Below are 10,209 nucleotides of genomic sequence, written 5' to 3' on the forward strand. Positions count from 1 at the left end.
AAGCCTCATTATGCCACCAGTCCAAGGTTTTATACAGATTCTGTACATTCCAGTCATTGTATAGTTAACATTCTAGAGCCACTGAAGTTGCATTACAGAAGTGATTAGTTACATAAAGAAAATAAACCATTTCGGCAATGTGATCTAAAACTGGGACTGAAAGGTGCCCTTCTCTATAGCCTCATGTGTTTGTGATTAAATCTCATACTGAATCTCCTGGTGAGTCATTCTTTGGAAAATGGAGCTTTGCTGGAGGAGGTATGTCACTACGGGTGGAGCTTGAGATTTTATCAGACAGCTTGGCTTGTCAATGCTAGTGAAGTCACTCTTCCTGCTGATGTGAAAATATATGATACCTAGCTTTCTCATCATGCCATGCTTTCCCCACCATAATGAAACCTGGAACTATAAACCAAATAGACCTTTGCCTTCTATAAGCTGCTTCTGCTCAGGTGTTTTGTCTCAGCAATGAGGAAGTTACTGCCACAGGATATTGGAAACAAGAAGTGGAGCTTTAACAGTAACAAAGCTGGAAGAACATGGAAGGATTTGGAACTATGGACTAGATACAACTTACAATACTGTAAGTAGAATATAATTGGACATTCTCTTGACACTTTGAAAGACCAAAATGCATAGAGAAATGTGGAGTGTAGCAGCTTAGATTATGAGATTTCATAGGGGAAAGAGGATTTTGTCAAGAATTTGGCTACAAGCAGTTCATATGATGTTCTGGAAGAGAGGCTGCTTGCATTCTGTCTGCGTCCTGAGAACTTGAGCAAAATAAAATTGAATTTAAAAGTAATAGGCTGGTGTGTTTGGTGAAGGAAAATATAGATCAGAAGGTTATAAAGGATATAAAGTGTGCCACAGAAGGAAATAAAGAGAATAACAAGCTTCAGCCTACAGAGACTACAGCCACATCTGCAGCATTTGGGAAAGAATTACCACCATTGTGGATAGGCCAGCTGTTCTTCATTGGGGCAATAGGAAGAGTGCTCATTCTTTTGAAAGGAAGGGACTTGAAGGAAGTATGGTGAAAGAGTTTCCCTCTCCTCAAAATGAGGCTTCATCCCCCCATGGATAAGCAAATTTGGTAACATTGCCCATCTGGTGCTGGTTTGGGGATTAAAACAAATGCAGGTAATAGGGGGTCATGGGTTAAAACATGGTCCTTAAGATGGCCACTGAGGCTACGTCATGTGAAAGTATGGTCTAAGTTCCTACAAGGAGGTCCTGTAAGGTCATTGTGTAACACTCTGAAGATGAATCAGAATTTTCTCTGGAAACCCCAGGATGTTGGAGATGCCAGGACTATGGGATAGTAACCTAAGGAAGTTTCTGGTTCATGGTTAATTCTGCCTATGTAGCAAGCCACAAAGCTGGAAGGATGCAGTTGCCCAAGACTTCTGGAGTCCCAAGGATTTCATCACACATTTTAGATGCTAGACATGCAGCTGCAGGACTTGATGTTTTCCCTGCTATTTTTTGATCCTGCATAGGTCTTATTATGCCCCATTCCTCATTTTGAAATTAGAATGCTTAGTCTGTGTTATTATGCTTTCACATTATATAACTTGTGTTTTGATTTTACAGGACTCATGGATAAGAAATTACCTTGAGTCTCAGATGATACTTTTGACTTTCAGTGTTTGGACTTTTAAAGACTATGGTGGCTTTTAGAGTTTAACTGAATGTATTTTTCATCTTGATATGACCATGAATCTATGAGAACCAGCAATGGAATGTGGTGGTTTGAATGTGAACGTTCCCCCACAGCCTCAGGTGTTTATAATTAAGACTCATATTTAATCCTGAGGTGGTGCAGTCTTTGAGAAATGAAACTTTGCTGGAGGAGGTGTGTCATTGAGGTCATGTCTTGGGCTTCTATAGTTGAGCCCACTTTGTCAGTGCTAGTAGGTTCATTCTTGTTGCTTCCTTCCTGATGATGTAACAAGATATGACACCTGGTATTCTGCTCATGCTATGCCTTCTACATTGTGATGAAACTTCCCCTTGTAACTGTAAGTCAAAATAAAGCCTTTCCATACATAAGTGGCTTATGGTTGAAAGTATTCTTTTAAGATATTTTTAGCTGGCATACAGAAACTTAGGCAGTATCCACTTTCCAAGTAACAAGAAGGTAACTGCTATAAAAGGCAGTGGTGTGTATAACATCAAATGAGCAGTATTATGTTTCCACTGAGTACGACAAAATGAGAGTTATTGATTGTATCCTCGGAAGATACAGTTTGCATTAGCAAGGTATTGCTCCAAAGCCAGATTGCAATATCAGTTATTCTACATCTCACATGTTATAAGTCCATCCTAAACCCATATTTAAGAGAAGCTAGTGCATTATTATTAGTAGTAATTATTGTTATTATTAATAACAGGTTTCCATTCAACATCAAGTGAAGTATTCTATACAGACAAACAAGATAGGGAAAAATATTCAAGGACTTGATAAAAAAATAAAATTTCCATTGATAATATTCTACAGAGACTACCCAGATTGTTTATATATAAATCATTAGTAGAGCTTAGCAAAATTGATGGAATGAAACAATTATGTAGCAGCCAATTTCACATCTACACCACAGCAATACATCTTGGGAAGTAAGAAGGTAAAATACCTAGAAATAAATATAATACAAATAAATCAATTTTGTTATTTAAAAATCACTAATACATTAAAATACTAAAAGGTAAAATCATTGGAGCATGTGTATAGTCCCATACATAGGACTATTGCATGGTAATGATGATTATGTAAGAATATATAAATATCTCTCTGCCTGTGCGTGCTTCCCTGCAGCCTGGCCTTGCTGCTCGGCCCGCCCGAGGTGCGTACTCCCACCTCTGACTCAAAATGCCTGTCGGGGGTGGTGGAAACAAGTGTGGAACCTGTGGCAGGACCGTGTACCACGCCGAGGAGGTGCAGTGTGATGGGAGGAACTTCCACCGCCGCTGCTTACTGTGCATGGTTTACAGGAAAAATTTAGGCAGCACAACAGTAGCAACTCATGATGAGGAGATCTATTGCAAATCCTGCTATGGAAAAAAGTATGGACCAAAAGGTTATGCTTATGGCCAAGGTGCTGGCACGCTCAATATGGATCATGGAGAGAGAGAGGCTAGGCATCAAGCCAAAGAGTGCTCAACCTCACAGGTCAACAACAAATCCAAAAACTTCGAAGTTTGCTCAGAAATATGGAGGTGCTGAGAAATGTTCCAGATGTGGGGGTTCTATGTATGCTGCCGAGAAGATAATTGGAGCTGGAAAGCCCTGGCACAAAAACTGTTTCCGATGTGCCAAGTGTGGGAAGAGTCTTGAGTCAACAACTCTGACTGAGAAGGATGGTGAAATTTATTGTAAAGGATGCTATGCAAAGAACTTTGGGCCCAAGGGATTTGCTATTTGTATTTGGCTACGTCAAGGTGCAGGAGGCCTTGTACATGCTCAGTAAAGGTGTCAACCCAGAGCTAAACACCACACATTGAAAAGCTCTTCATAATGTACAGATGACCTTACAACACTAACCTGTGAACTCTATCAGTGTTACCTACTGTACTTGCATAAACATAGAGCACTGTATTCTTTGCTTAATCACCAGCATTTTCAGGAGCCATTTCTTGTTACATTTGAAATAAAATGTTAGCTTGAAAAATAAAGAATATACAAATAATGATTGAAAAAGAAAATAAAACAAATCCAGAAACAAACCAATGGTAAGAAAAATAAATAAGGTTTTACAAGAAAAATGTTTAACAGTATGAAAATGTAAAAGTAATTTTCCACCTTATACTCTACAGAAAAGCTAATCGCATTTGGCTTAGATATAAATTTGAAATATGCTAAACTTTAGGTGTTTTGAACTTTAGGTTAAGAGATAGCTCTCACATATAATATCCTCTGGGCTGGGGAGAGAGCTCAGCAGTTACAGGTGCTTTCTTGCAACTCCAACTAGTCCCATGTTCCATTACCGAGTACTCATGTAAGGTCGGATGCAAAAAGTAGCACATGCACCTCTTTCAGCAGCAAGAGACGTGCACATGCTCTCTCTATTTCTCAAATAAATAAATAAATAAATAAATTTAAAGATACTATTCTCCAAAAGTGAGCAATCAAGATAAGAGGTTTACAAAGTGGAGGATTTAGCCCAGTTGCGTGCTTGCCTAACATGCACAAGACTGTGGGTTTCCTCTCTAGTACAGTAAATAGCTGGCGGGGAGATGCAAGAGCAAAGTCAGAGTAAGATTGGGGTTTGCATCAGTTTTGAAGCCTGAAAAGACTTTGAAGGAACTGGCTCAAGTAGGTGCTGGGAAGATCTGCTTTCAAACACTGCCTGAGTCTTCCATGGTCCTTCAATCAACTGGGCTTCCTTCTCTCTGTGCCTTGGACTTAGAATTGTCTATTTCTTATCTAGTATTAGAATATGGTGACTTACACATATAGAACAGACATATCTACCAAGAAGTTACTCCTATAATATGTGAGCAACAGCCTCTCCCTCTCTTTTTAGTGTTTGGATGTGAAATGTCTCCCACTTCCCAAGCTCATGCATTTGAATACTTGGTCATCAGATAGTAGTACTCTTTTGGCCAGTTGTGAGACTTTTAGGAGTTAGAGTCTAGCTAGAGGAAGTGAGACATTGGGTGCCGGCCTTGAGGGTTCTAGACCCGCTCTGATCCCAGCTTTGTCCTCTGTGCTTTTCAATCTCCTGAGGTATGAGCAAGCCACCTCACACTTGGCCAGGAACTGGTCCTGCCTCCATGCCGTTCCCATGACAATAAACTGCACAACTTCATACCATGAACCAGAATGAACCCTTCCTCTCCTAAGTCATTTCTTACAGGAATCTGTCACAGTGAGGAGAAAAGTAACCAATGTACCTTCCATTGCCAAAGGAACCCCATTCCTAGCAATGGGGAGACTCAAGGGAATATTGGTAAAGCTAAAGGAGCTTGACTGGCAGAAGTCCTAGTCATGACTTTGGACCCTTTAAAAGCCCATTATCAACAATAATAACAGAACAGCCAAGGTGGGTGGGTTGTATTAATACAAGATATCTTCTTGTTAGCCCCCTCTGGGATACCTTTTATTCTGTAAAACTGTTTTGATTCACTAACCTACAGGAACCTCAAACTGTTTTTGCTTTGGATCCAATAGCTAAAATAAGGTCTGATGATTTTGGTGGAGTCAACAGCCCAGGTGATTAATGAATGATACATACAAGTGAAGTCAAGCAGCCAACTACAGGTGAAAACAACACATATCTGTGGGTTCCAAGAAATTAAGAGATAGACACTGTTTCATAAAGATGATAAGAGACACAGCTCACAGAAAGGAATGATTAATGTGTCCCACATAAGAATAGCAGAAAAGTTAATTAAATGAAGCTGGAGGAATTCATAGAACTTCTATGTATGTATCCCATAATGTAGCATCCCATAATTCTTCTGCACTGTGGTTAATTTTTCCACCCAAAATGGCACAAGTTAGAGTGAAATGTTGATCCTCCTGACAGTTTTTAAGATGAACTTGCATTTTCTTCTCTGTTTTTCAAAAGCCCTGTGTTGATGTTCTATAAATTCATTCACCAAGTATCTAACTACCTTTCCAGGCCTTGTTGTAGTACCAAGCACTAAGCATTTGAAGAATCCATGAAGCCAGCAGTCAGTGTTCACACCATGATGACTGCCAAAAGAACGTAGAAAAGTGTTTTTATATTCAAACCCAGCCCGGAAGCACATCTTCAGAGATAAATCACCAGAGAGCAAACAAGACCTTGGTAAGCTCTGCCATGACTAATTAATCACCTGGAACACAATATTCCCCACATTCTGGCACTGACAGGAAGACTTAACTTAGATGGGACCATTTAACATATATGGAGGCTCAATGATACTAGGTCCTGGCAACAGATGATCACCATCTGCAATGCCTATGAGTCAAGGGACTCTGTAGCTGGTGTTAAGTGGTTCCATTCACCCTGGGACTCTTCTTTCACAGATTTATTTTCTTTAGGCTGTGTGCATGTCAGTAACATATGAGATGGGGGCACCATGGTCCCTTTAGTGGGGAGTGGCTTATTCTCTTGCAGGATTGGTTTCCAAGGGAACACTTCCTAAGCTCTCAACTCCCTGGTTTCTCTTCCATGGCCTTGGATGCAACAAGGATGCTTCTTCAGGAGGCATCAGGGAGGACATGGGGGCCACCTCCATGAATCATGGTGGGTGTAGCATCTCTCTTGTAGAAAATCTTGCCCTCACTGCCTATCACTAGGTATCACAGTGACCCATAGCTGTTCTTGGCTTCTCCCTGCCATTCCTTATTTTGCTTTTCACCTCTTCTGAATGCTGGTGAAGAAAATGTCACATCTCCTTAGAATCCCTTAGAAGTAACACCAAGTTAACTATGTCATACTTTGTCTTGCTCTAAGTATGTCATTTATAGAGCCCAAGTCCATAGTAGTAGTTTTATCTCTTTTATCACACATCTGGCCACTGTACTTTATCAGAGTAAGTCTGGAGAAGGGACCCAGAGTGTTAGGGGCTATTGAAAGACTAGGCAAGCCTGAGAAATCTATAGCTCAGGAGGGCTGCCAAATAAACCTACCTTATTGCTCTCACAACAGCCTGCAGATTAGTCCCCAAAGGTAGCTGGAGACTTTAGGGCAGTACTCCTCTGCCTTGTGGAAGCCTCAAAAACAAAATACCCAAAATAAAAGTGTCTATCAGCATTATTGCCAGTAGATAAATATATTAGGTAAAATATTAGCATCATGTCCTGGGATACCCCAGTCTGAAAATCTTGAAGACCACTTATTTTTTATCTTTGTATTTATTGCATGGCTGACATGCAGTCTTCTTCCACACATGTTAGGATACTATTATTATTATTTCTCCATCACTCAGACTGATTATGATCTCTATGAGGACCAGTGTGGACATTTATATAGCCCCCATTCTCCCTGGCTTCCATGTCTCAACTATATTCTGGGTCCTGAATTCAGAAAAATGCCACAAACTCTAAGCATGAAATCCTACCTTCTTGGTAGCTGCACAAGAGTTTTGTGACCCAACTCAGCATTATGGGGGCTACTATCACATATGACACAAAGAGTTTTCATCTTGGTGAGTGCAAAGTCATCCTAGGCATATCCAAGATGTACAAAAAGTAATGATGAACTTATTACCTGCAGCAGGCAAGGAAAACAAAGAGTTATTTATGGATCAATGCCATCGTGCACAAGGAAAGTCAGGGAGCTTTTTTCTCAAGAAGATTTAGTTATTCACACAGAGATTAAGACATTCCTAAGCATGCTTAGGTTAAAATCACAATTTGAAAAGAAAAGGTAGTAAATATATTTTTCATGTGTGTTATCTCAAATTCATGGAAGACATATGCAAAAGATTATAGTGAAGGACAGAAATGCCTCTGGTTATGATCAGGTTGCACCATTAAATTTTAGCTGAAAATAAAGGCCAGGATACTTTGAAAATACATTAACACAGGAGACTCCCACTGACAATGCATGCTGTGGTAGTTTGAATCAGATGTCCCCATAAACTCACGTGTTTTGAATGCTTGGTTTCCAGTTAATGGCAATTTGGAAGGTGGGGGCTTGCTAGAGGAGATGTGATGTTGGGTTAGCCTTTAGGGTATTATAAGCAACCCCCCCCCCTTGATAGATTTCAACTCAATCTCTTGCCACTATTTACACTCTGTTGTGGCAAGAAGGTGATGTCCAACCTCTGCTCGAGCCATGCTTTCCCCTGCCATCAGGAAGCTTCCCCTTAAGACTATAAACCAAAATAAAAAACTTTTCTCCCATCAGTTGCACTTCATTGAGTGCTGTATCTCAGCAATGAGAATGGCAACAGGTGTTCACATGGTGATTTTGGACTAGTGTATAGGCACACTACCTTGGTCCATTTTCTAGATTCTAGGAGCTCACAGTTCTGTTTGAAGGCCAAGGACTTATATGCTGTGATGGTGTTCTTGCTGACAGAGTCCTGAGGCCATATGGGTTATCACATACCAGAGACATGAAGTGTGTGTCTACTCTAGCATCTTAAATATCTATATATCTATATCTATATCTATATCTATATCTATATCTATATCTATATCTATATCTATATCTATATCTATATCTATATCTATATCATCTATATCATCTATATCTATATCTATATCATCTATCTATCTATCTATCTATCTATCTATCTATCTATCTATATATATATATATATATATAGTAAATTCTATACTTACAGACAACAAACTATGGTATTTCCCTCCCCTCCTCAGCTTTCCTTTCATTACTCTGTTCTCTGTCATATGCCCTCCCTCTCTCCATTAGTCTCTTTTAATTTGATGTCATCATCTTTTTCTCCTATTATGATGGTCTTGTGTGGGTGTTGCTAGGCACTCATGGATATTGAGGCCAATTTCTGTCTGGACAGTTGTGTGTAAGGAGTGGTACCCTTCCTTTGGCTCTTACATTCTTTCCTACACCTCTTCCACAATGGACCATGAGCCTTGGAGGGGTGAGATGTTTCAGTTCTGGACACTCCTCCATCCCTTCTTCTCAGCTCTCTTGCCTTTTGGGTCATCCCAGTGGTCACTGCCATCTGAAAAGAGAAGCATTAATATATATGAATATGAACATTAAGTGTAGTGCTTTCAGGGCAATTTGATGAGAGTAATATATATATGCCTTTATCCAGACAAGACCAGGCTTTATAAACCTAAGGCTCAGGACCTCCGGAGCCATAGGCTTTTGGTTAGGTTCTCAGTATCAGTCACGTATTCCCTCTCATAGAGTGGGGCTTCAGTCCAATTAGAGAGCAGTTGGTTTCTCCCAGAGCAGACATGCCACTGTTGCACTCGTTCAGTCATTTGGCCAGTCTGGCCAAACTTCAGGTTTCCAGTGTCCACTGTTTTCACAGCTGATGACTTATGTCTCACATGAGGCTACATACAGTGTAGGTTTTTCCAGCTTTCAGTTGGCTGGTCTACAGGGAGAAGGTTTTCTGCTCAGCACCAGCTTGAATTCTCAGTGACTTTGCCACTCAGGCATGTGAAGTCTTCAGCAATAGGGTTTCACTATCTCTTTCTCATGGGAAACCAAGGGCCTTGACAATATCCTATAATGTTTTGGAGGCAACAGGGTCCTCCCTGGTCAACAATTCACTGGAAGGTATCCCATCCATGGCACTAAAATTTTTCTAGTAACAATCTATGGCTTCTGAATGTGCCATTACTCAAGAAAGTAGATTTTCATATGTCTTATTCAGAATATCTTGAAATTTGATCTCCCCCTTATACAATCTCTTCTCCTGACCTAGCTTAAACCTTTCTACTCCCTGAAATCTGTTATTCTACTTACATATACACAATATCATCTCCTAAAGTCCTTCCCTCTCCTTCCTCCCTTCTAGCCTTCTTCTAGATTATGGGACTTTGCTACTGGTTTTTTGTTCAAGCCCACACAAAAGTCTACATATTTGTAGCTAATATCCACAAACGAGAGAGAACATGTGATGCTTGGTTTTCTAGAGTTATAACTGAGTTATATCATTTAGTTTAACCCTTTACAGATCCATCCATATCCCTGCTAATTTAATAATTTCATTTTTCTTTACCACTGAATAAAACTCCATTGTGTAATTGTACCACATATTTATTACCCATTCATCTATGTATGGACATCTAGACTGGTTCAATTTCCTAGCTAGCTATTGTGAAAAGAGCAGAAATAAACATGGTTGTACAATTATCTCTATGGTAGTGAGAAGAATCATTAGGATATATATATAGGAGTGCTATAGCTGGATTACATGATAAATCTATTTCTAGCTGTCTCAAGAACCTCCACACTAATTTCCACAATGGCTGTACCAGATTACATTCCCACAAAACATGTAGAAGGGTTCCCCTTTTACCATGTCCTCACCAACATTTATTGTCATTTATTTTCTTAATGGTGGCCATTCTAACAGGAGAGAGATGGAATATCAAGATGGTTTTATTTTGCATTTCCCTGATGGCCAAGGATGTAGAACACTTTTTTAGATGTTTATTTACCATCTGTATTTCTTCTGATGAGAACACTCTATTTAGTTCCATAGCCCATTTTTAATTAGGTTGTTTGATTTCTTATTATTCTGGTTTTTTGAGTATTTATATTCTGGATA

General features: G+C 39.7%; 1 pseudogene; it reads left to right on the forward strand.

The window, feature by feature from the left end:
* Positions 1–2,872: 2,872 nt before the first annotated feature.
* LOC101608209 lies at positions 2,873–3,470 on the forward strand (annotated as a pseudogene).
* The last annotated feature ends 6,739 nt before the right edge of the window (positions 3,471–10,209 follow it).

This window comes from Jaculus jaculus, chromosome 2 (assembly GCF_020740685.1).
Source record: "Jaculus jaculus isolate mJacJac1 chromosome 2, mJacJac1.mat.Y.cur, whole genome shotgun sequence".
Taxonomy (NCBI): domain Eukaryota; kingdom Metazoa; phylum Chordata; class Mammalia; order Rodentia; family Dipodidae; genus Jaculus; species Jaculus jaculus.